The sequence below is a fragment of the Pelophylax lessonae genome, assembly GCF_965119305.1.
Source record: "Pelophylax lessonae genome assembly, chromosome: 4".
Taxonomy (NCBI): Eukaryota; Metazoa; Chordata; class Amphibia; order Anura; family Ranidae; genus Pelophylax; species Pelophylax lessonae.
In genome coordinates, this window is record NC_138771.1 from 614,297,912 (window position 1) to 614,307,380 (window position 9,469).

The 9,469-nt window shown below is 42.6% G+C and overlaps 1 pseudogene across 1 annotated transcript in view; it reads left to right on the forward strand.

The window, feature by feature from the left end:
• LOC309552831 (A.superbus venom factor 1-like) overlaps nucleotides 1–7,995 on the forward strand; it is a 319,818-nt pseudogene extending 311,823 nt beyond the window's left edge. The window contains exons 41-42 of the transcript XR_014226164.1: nucleotides 5,427–5,562; nucleotides 7,770–7,995. The product of XR_014226164.1 is annotated as an A.superbus venom factor 1-like (transcript). The remainder of the gene's footprint in view (nucleotides 1–5,426; nucleotides 5,563–7,769) is intronic.
• The last annotated feature ends 1,474 nt before the right edge of the window (nucleotides 7,996–9,469 follow it).

A 9,469-nucleotide genomic window follows, 5' to 3' on the forward strand; every position in this document is an offset into this window, starting at 1 on the left:
AAAGACTGAGTCTTTAAATTAGAGGGCGAGATAAAGGAATGACCTGTGTGACAGGAAGTCAGGTAAATCTGGGAATGTAGTCACAGGAAGGAGATACATTCCCACCTGCTTTGAAAAATTCACTGATACTATAGGGTGTTGGCTGCAAAAAGAGCCAGCAGGAAGTTGAAAACCATTCAGCTGTTCAGAATGAGGAGATCAAGGCCTCTATAATTTGTCCAGAGAAAATCTATTGAGTGCTGCCTCCTGTCGCCGTGTAGGCTGGGAGAGGAGGACAGACATACGTGTACCTCCCGACGCCGTGTGGGCATGGGAGAAGGACTGCTGCCGCCTGTCGCCGTGTGGGCTGGGAGAGGGGGACAGTCGGATGTGTGCCTCCCGACAAGCTGGTGAGCATGGGAGAAGACCCCCTAAAGCGATGTGAAGCTAAGGAGGGTAACCACGAGTGAAGACGTCTCAAAGGTGAGAAGACAAAGTGTTCCATGTGAAGAGTGTGAAGAGTAAAGGGACCTGTTAAATGAACTGTGTTCAATGTGAAGAATCTGAAGAGTAAAGGATCCTGTTATAAATGAACATGTGTTGATGTGAAAGAAACAAAGGGACATGTTCAATGGACAATGTTTGTGCTGTGTGAAAAGCAAACAAATGGACATTTGAGTGTCTGCTGTAGGATCAGCAGTGTCGGCCCAACAGTAGGTTGGAAAGACTTCTTAGGTAGGTTCCAGCGTGAGAAGGTAGCCGCCCACAGAGGCAAGGATTTATTTTGTCTTTTATTTTATTTTGGCTGTTTTGATGCTTGCAATTGTGAAAAGTAAATTGCATGAATAAATCAGTCTTGTTTTCAACCTCTAATCGGCTATCTCTCTGTGAAAACGCACCCCCAAAGGGGTCACCCATACGCCTACCACCGAGCTAATCCCTCACATATGGTGGAGGTATGCAGTGGGCATAAGCAGAGATCCCTGCAAGGAAGTGCAAATGTTTGATGAACTTTATCTGGTGCATGAGATTGCACAATCTATGTGTGCAGGAGAGAAGATCCTGACAGAAAAAAAAAAAAAGTGTTTTAAAGAGACAGCGGTCTCAAAATTATTTGATGAACTTTGTTGTGTCTGGTGCAAGTGACTGCACAAACTGTGTGTGCAGGAAAAGAGATCTTGCAAGAGAGAGAAAAACTACATGTGTTAAAGAGACAGTGGTCTGAAAATTTTTTGCTGGACTGTGAAAAATTTGTTTGTGGAGTTATTGAAGATGGGGCGTTCAAAACGCCTGAAGAATGCAAAGATAGATGAAATGAGAGACCGGATTCTATGGATGGAGGGGATGCTACCGTCTGAACCAGCCCCATCCATGCCTAAAGAGAGTCTACTAAAGAGGAAGGGTGTTGTCCCTAGCAACACTGATGAAACTGCTATGGAGACGCAGTGTGCTCAGATGAAAAGTAAACCCAAAATGGGGGAGATGCTGAAACAACGGAGCTTTGCAGCTCTACAAAAGGCTCATCAAGAGAGCATGGCAGGCTGGAAACAGAGACGCCAGCAGCCAATGGAGGCCATCGGTTTGGAAGAAACCGAGTATGTGTGCAGGGCTGAGTTGGATGCCTTGCAACGGAAAATGGAAGAAAAGGAACAAGCCTTGGAATTGCTTAAAATGGAGCATAGAAACTTGCAGGAAATGAATGAACTACTCAAGTCTCATGTGTTACAGTGGGAAGAATCCACTGCTCTTCTTTTGGTCGAGTTGCAAAAATGTCAAGACACTATAAAGGAGAAAGATACCATCCTCATGGAAAAGGAAATTGAAATTCAGACTTTGCAGAAGCAAAGTATGTGTGAAATGTTGGAGTTGCGTAATCAGCTGGAAAAAAGTCTTCAGTGTTTGGAAGTTACAAAAATAGACCTGCAGGAGTCGCAGGAACAGAATGTCGCTCTGAAAACGACATTGTCTCTCAGCGACAACGAGAAAAGTGAAAGAGAGGCTAAATTACTGAGTACTGTGTATGAGCTCACCACTTTGAGCAATGTGGTAGATGAATTACGTGCAGACTGTGAAAGTTGGAAAGGTGAAGCCCAACGTTTCCAGCAGCAGTTAAAGGAGAAAGAAGCCTGTGTGGCAGAATTACATTCTTATTCCCAGATGCTAGCCAATGAGGTGAAGGCTCTTATGCAGGGAAAAGGAGATTCTGAACACAAGAGAAAAAAAGTAGAGGCACAGCTTCTGGAATCGCAAGTCAAGGTGTCAGAAGGTGACCGAGTGTGTGCTAAGCTGTCAGAGAAGGCAACCCGATTGCAGGTTGAGTTGGACAGTGTCACAAATCAGCTTTCTCAAGCAGACAGCAAATCTAGAGAAATTGCGGAAGATTTTTCTATCTTGGAATCGCAGCTGCAAGACACGCAGGAACTCTTACAGGAAGAGAGGTGTCAAAGGCTGAGTTTTAGCACAAAGCTCAAACAAATGGAAGATGAGAAAAATGGCTTCCTGGAACAATTAAAAGAGGAGGCGGAAGCAAAGAAAAACCTATCAGAGCAAGTCGCAACATTGCAAGCTCAGATAGCGGATATGAAAAAACGCATGGAAGAAAGCGTTGGTTCATTACAGTGTGTTGAAGATGTGAAAAAGAAGTTTGATCAGATGCTTGGTGAAGAGAAGACTGTGTCTGCAAAATATGCAGAAGAACGCGCACGTGCAGAAACGGAGGTGCGTGATAACGAGAGCAAAGCCCTGTTCTTGGCTCGCTCTTTGGAGGAAGCTCTAGAGTGTAAGGCTGAACTAGAAAGAGTTAACCAACAGCTGTGTACAGAAATGGAAGATTTGGTCCGCTCCAAGGATGATGTTGTGAAAAGCGTTCAGGAGCTAGAAAAGTCTAAGCGAGTCTTAGAACAGCAAGTAGAAGAGATGAAGATTCCGTTGCAGGAACTGGAAGAGGAATTCCAGGCAACAGAGGATCTGTCCCAAAGAGGGGATAGTGTGCCTGATGCAGTTTTTAAAAGGATCAGTGTTTTGGGGTCTGTCCTGAGTGAGCCTCAGAAATGTGATGACATGTGGCTTGAATCACCCCTTTGGAATAAACCGTTCCTTCAAAAACTTCAAGCATTGGAAAATGTATCATTAGAACTTCAGCAAACAAAGGAGCTGAGTAAGAAATGTGATGATTTCTCAGTTCAGGCTGAAAACCTAGTGGGGAAAACTAAGGCTGTTGGTGAAAACGTGAAGCAAATGAATAAGTGCCTTTCAGGGAGTGTTTCCAAAATGGAACTGGTGAAAGACGGGTGGCAGAAGTTTGATCGTGATCTTGAGATGCATTCCATGTGGAATTCAGATAGAGAAAAAGAACTAGGTGACCTTGAGCGGTCAAATAGTTCAGCAGAAAGTGCATTGAAGAAACCTGTAAAAGAATGTGTTGCAGTTCCATGCTTCTTCACTGATGCAGAGAGGAGGTCTATAATGGATACCACCCAGATCGCTGGGTTCAACTGTGTTGTTGCCTTTAACCCCTATGTTGGTGGAAGGAAAGTTGATGATGTTCTGGTTGGCTACTTCTGTGAAGAGTTTGGCAAGAAATATAAACTGAATATCAAATCAAATAGTAGGCCTTTACTGCGACTCGCTCAGGAGGGCGAAAAGTTTAAGAAGTTGATGAGTGCAAATGCTTCAGATCTGCCTATGAATATGAAATGTTTGGTGAATGATATTGATGTCTCTGGGAAAAGGAACAGGGGTCACTTTGAAGAAATGTGTGACAGCCTGTTGTCTCAATTGGAAAATCCTCTGCACAGCATCTTAGAGCAAGCAAAGCTCAAGAAGGAAGATCATTCCCTTTTACAACAAAAAGTCAATGATTGTGTACAGCTGTATGGAGAGGCAACTCAAGTCACAGAGGGATGTCAAGAGTCCCTACTTGGAACAAACCTTAGTGAAGCAAAGGTTCTCAAAGTTTTGTGGAAAACATTTATGGATTGCAGAGAGAGGCGTCTTAAGAATGTTGAAGACATTAAGACTAGCCCAATTGAGTTGCCTATGGATCACGGTCCTCCATGGTGGATTGGACAGACGGTTATGAGGGACAAGCCGTCTGACATTTATGAGAAAGCTGTCAATGAAGATGACAGAAACGAGAAGGAGCAAAATTATGCCAAAAATGCAGTTGAAGAATGTGTATATGAGATGAGAGACAAACTGTGTGGCATTTATGAGAAATCTGTCAGTGAAGATGACAAACAGTTTCATCCGGAAGCTTGAGGATAATAGGAGGCTTATCAGTGAGTCAGCAGTGCCTGACACATGCGTGCCTGGAAATATGTGTCCCAACCCTAGGGTTGAAACAAGAGGGGGGGGTATGTGACAGGAAGTCAGGTAAATCTGGGAATGTAGTCACAGGAAGGAGATACATTCCCACCTGCTTTGAAAAATTCACTGATACTATAGGGTGTTGGCTGCAAAAAGAGCCAGCAGGAAGTTGAAAACCATTCAGCTGTTCAGAATGAGGAGATCAAGGCCTCTATAATTTGTCCAGAGAAAATCTATTGAGTGCTGCCTCCTGTCGCCGTGTAGGCTGGGAGAGGAGGACAGACATACGTGTACCTCCCGACGCCGTGTGGGCATGGGAGAAGGACTGCTGCCGCCTGTCGCCGTGTGGGCTGGGAGAGGGGGACAGTCGGATGTGTGCCTCCCGACAAGCTGGTGAGCATGGGAGAAGACCCCCTAAAGCGATGTGAAGCTAAGGAGGGTAACCACGAGTGAAGACGTCTCAAAGGTGAGAAGACAAAGTGTTCCATGTGAAGAGTGTGAAGAGTAAAGGGACCTGTTAAATGAACTGTGTTCAATGTGAAGAATCTGAAGAGTAAAGGATCCTGTTATAAATGAACATGTGTTGATGTGAAAGAAACAAAGGGACATGTTCAATGGACAATGTTTGTGCTGTGTGAAAAGCAAACAAATGGACATTTGAGTGTCTGCTGTAGGATCAGCAGTGTCGGCCCAACAGTAGGTTGGAAAGACTTCTTAGGTAGGTTCCAGCGTGAGAAGGTAGCCGCCCACAGAGGCAAGGATTTATTTTGTCTTTTATTTTATTTTGGCTGTTTTGATGCTTGCAATTGTGAAAAGTAAATTGCATGAATAAATCAGTCTTGTTTTCAACCTCTAATCGGCTATCTCTCTGTGAAAACGCACCCCCAAAGGGGTCACCCATACGCCTACCACCGAGCTAATCCCTCACACCTGTCATGGACGATTATCAATTATTTTCTGGCCCCGTAATGTCTGGCTCACAGGAACTTAAGTACAGAATGGTAGAGAATACTTTTGAAAAGACACTAACATGGTTAAGCTTTTATGAGATTTTAGTGGCCAGGTTTGCTTATACTTTAAAAAGTTATGGTTGTATACATGGACTAGGATTTGATATGTATTTATTTTTCGATCACCAGGAACGGATGTGGTTCAGAAAGATGATAAACGCAATTTTATTAGCCATGCAAAGTGCCACAAAGCTCTAAATCTGGTGGTTGGCCAAGATTATGTGGTGTGGGGAGTTGCCAAAGATCTGTGGAACCTGGGCTCTGGGTAAGTGACAGGAAAGGTATATTTAAGTGTATGTCAAGCCAAAACCTCTTTTTATAGTATTGGATGGATTTGGAAGGAGTAAAACCCCTGTTATTAAAAATTCATTTTTAACAGACTAGAACCCCTGCCAACTTTTTTTTTTGTGAGGAAAGAAAGACACAATGGGGTCTTATTTAAAAAAACATTCATTGAACGAATGCCATACACATTTGTGCAGGCTGGACAAATGTTCCACATATTTTCTGTAAAAGATTAAGTCCTTTGATTGTCAGCTCCATCTAGTGACCAAAATATGGCATACTGTATTTTATCCTTGAGATATTTTTTAAAGAAACAACTATACTGCATTGTTCTGTTTCAAATGCCACTTTATGCATTGACATACCTCCTTAGACTCAGTCTGTCTGGCAGTGCAGTCACCCACTGAACTGGCACCATCGTATCTTCAATAAGACACAGAAGTTGAATCCAACATAATTTTACTTCAGCTAATTGCAGTACAGAGGATGTTTTTAGAATCTTTTGAAGAGTAAGAAGATGATGGATTTCCTAAACCTTGCCTCTGCATATAACTAACACTGACTGAAGGAGCATGGAAGAATTGAGAAAGGTCTAGATGGGACTGAACTAATTAGCACCAAACTGGAGAGGGTGACAGAGAGGAAAACAAAATCACATAGCAAACAATTTGTAAAACCTCCACCCAATGCAAGCATACTACTGAACAATATTAACCTGGTGCAGTTCAGTGCAACAGGAAAATTACATAAAAGAACACACATTGTGGCCATTAGATGGATCATAGTAATTAGTAAATAATCTATTACTGAAAAACAGGGAGCATTCATCCAGCCTGCATAAATGTGTGTGACATTTGTCCATAGTGTTTTATAAATAAACCCCATTATGTCCAGAATTTATTCTCACAGCAACCTTTTTTGGGGGGCTAATGGGCCTCTTTATTAGGCCCTGGTGAATGATGGAGAGAAACAAATGCTGGACTTAATAATGTGGAATGATCTCAAAATGTAAATGAGTCGAGAGGTGGGCTAGTAAGAGTGTTCCATCACTGGTATAAGTTGGAAGGCTAGTTCCCCATTATTGGTATTCGTTGGAAGAATAGTGCCTCATCATTAGTATCATTAGTATTAGTGGGAGAATTAGTGCCCCATCATTGGTACTAGTGGGAGGAATAGTGCCCCATCATTGGTATTAGTGGGAAGAATAGTGCCCCATCATTGGTATTAGTGGGAGGAATAGTGCCCCATCATTGGTATTAGTGGGAGGAATAGTGCCCATCATTTGCATTACTGGGAAGAATAGTGCCCCATCATTGGTATCAGTGGGAGGAATAGTGCCCACCATTTGCATTACTGGGAAGAATAGTGCCCCATCACTGGTGTTAGTGGGAGGAAAAGTGCCCCATTCTTGGCATTAGTGAAAGAAATAGCACCCCATCATTGGTACCAGTGGAAGGAATAGCACCACATAAATGGTATTAGTTGGAGCAATAGTGAGCCATAATTTGTATTGGTGGGAGGAATAGTGAGCCATCATTTGTATTGGTGAGAGGAATAGTGAGCCATCATTTTTATTTTTGGGAGAAATAGTGTCCCATCATTGGTATTAGTTAGAGGAATAGTTCCCCATCATTGGTGTCAGTGGAAGAAATACTGTCTTGTAACAGTGGAATGAACAGTGCCCAAAGAGCCAGAAAAAGACCAGAAAGGGGCCACTAGTTTGGTGACCAATGAATTTGAGAATTTCTTTGGGGTTCCAAAAAGTCATTGTTATCATATTATTATATTACTATATGCATATAGTAAGGGATGGTTACATACCCCTGTCAGGTTTTTTTTTTTTTTTTGCAATCTATTCCCCATTGGAAAGATTTCTCTTCACTTCCTGTCCAATAGCCAAAACAATAAGTGAGAGGGAATTCCTGGTTGTCAACAGGGTCATGAAACCAGTGCCCCATTGAAAGATTTTCTTGTGACAACTCAGTTTAGGAATGTCTTTTGCGTTTGATGATAATGGTAAGCAGGACAAAAAGAGGGGGTGAATTCACGTTGACATAGACAGCAATAAAAACCTGAAAGGTGTTCTAATCCCTCTCCACTCTATACAAAATATTAAAAACTGTTTTGCTTTTAGCTATACTTAAAGCTTAACCTCCATTAAGCTTAACCTCCATTATCTCCCTCCAGGTACTCCTACATGGTGACCAAGGATACTTGGATCGAGATGTGGCCAGGTGCTAGGCAGTGTCAAGATGCCGAGTATGAACAACTGTGTGAAGAACTTACCAACTTTTCAGAGGAGCTGCAATTTCAAGGCTGTCCTAATTAAACCACACTTCACCAATGTTCTTTTATGTCCATTGTAAAAATAGACTGATTTACTACAACAATAAACAGGGTTCTTTGCTCCACAGTTTGTGTTTGGGAGAGTTTTTGTTGGTGTCATATGGTCAGATATAAGTATAAATCTCTGTAAATCATTATAGCAGAACCCACATTGAGAGAACCAAGCGCCAAATGATCAATTCAAAAGTGGACATCAGCAACGCAGTCATTGAGTTCCACACAGCTGCTAATTTTTCCCTTTCTGAGATCTCTGTCCAGGAGGGTAAACTGCAGTCCACAATAGAACTATAACAACCAGTATCAGACCTGATGCCCCCCGCACATTAACTACATTAGCTTACTAAAGGATATATGGACTTTAGGATTGATCATTGGGTGCTTGGTCCCTTCTGGTCATGCAAAATACCTCAAGCTGGGTGAGTCCCACTTCTGTGGGACATCCCCCACCCACTTTGTGTTCTCTGAGTGGCTGAGATCCATTATAGAAAAACCACTACCAATCTTGCAAGATAGCCAAGCTTCAAATTTAACACATCTACTTTAATTTATTCCATCTCATGCTCTGGTAGTAAAGTGGCATAGGGGTTAGCACTCCTACCTTTCAGCACTGGGTTCCTCAGTTCAGATCCCAACCAGGACACACTATCTGCATAGAGTTTGCATGTTCATCCTCCAAAGACATGCTGGCAGGTTAATTGGCTCCGTCTAAGCTGACCTAGTATGCATATGTGGGATTTAAACCTTAGATTGTAAGCTACTTGAGGTCAGGCACCAGTACCACAGCCAGGCAGTTAACATTTTCAGAAGGATGGGTCAATATCATCAGTTTCTCTTAATGCAGGTCTTCCTAAAGATACATTTTAGGTAATAGAACTAGATATACATTCATAAAGATCATGTAAGGACATTCCTAATTTTCCCAGACCTATGTAAAATTTCTTGTTACAGCAGTTTTGCAGGGTGCCTAACTGCCTATGTATGACTGTGCAGTCCAAAGGATACCAGAGTTAAACCCAGTGCTCTCTGAATTTTGATAGCCCAGGTCAAATGTGCCCCCTCCCCATCTTTGCAATATAAGTCTGTTTGTGGATGCTTGGGGGTGTGGCTAGTACTCTGCCACATAGAGCACTTCAGTGTGAGGGGAGGAAGTGGCATTTTCACAGAGAGATAAAGATGCTGCATTTGCAAACCAAAAGCAGTTAAAAATCATATGTTGGATACAGGAATCTGAAGAGATTAAAGAGTGAGACCTAAATTGAGCTTTAAAGTGGTTCTAAAGCCTAAACAATTTTTTACATTCCTTTCAATAACCACTTAGTGCCCACGCTATAGCCAAAAGATGGCTACATCGCAACCTTAAAATGCCGGGAGGGCATACATGGGCGTCCTCCCATTCTTGGCTGATCACAGATCAGGGTAAAAGGCCAATCACAGCAGGCCTTCCTCTCACGCAGTTACCATGAAGAAAAGCAGAAAGCCATTAACTGGTTTCTGTTAGAGGGACATCGCTACCCTTACTGCCCACCAGTGCTAATCAGTGC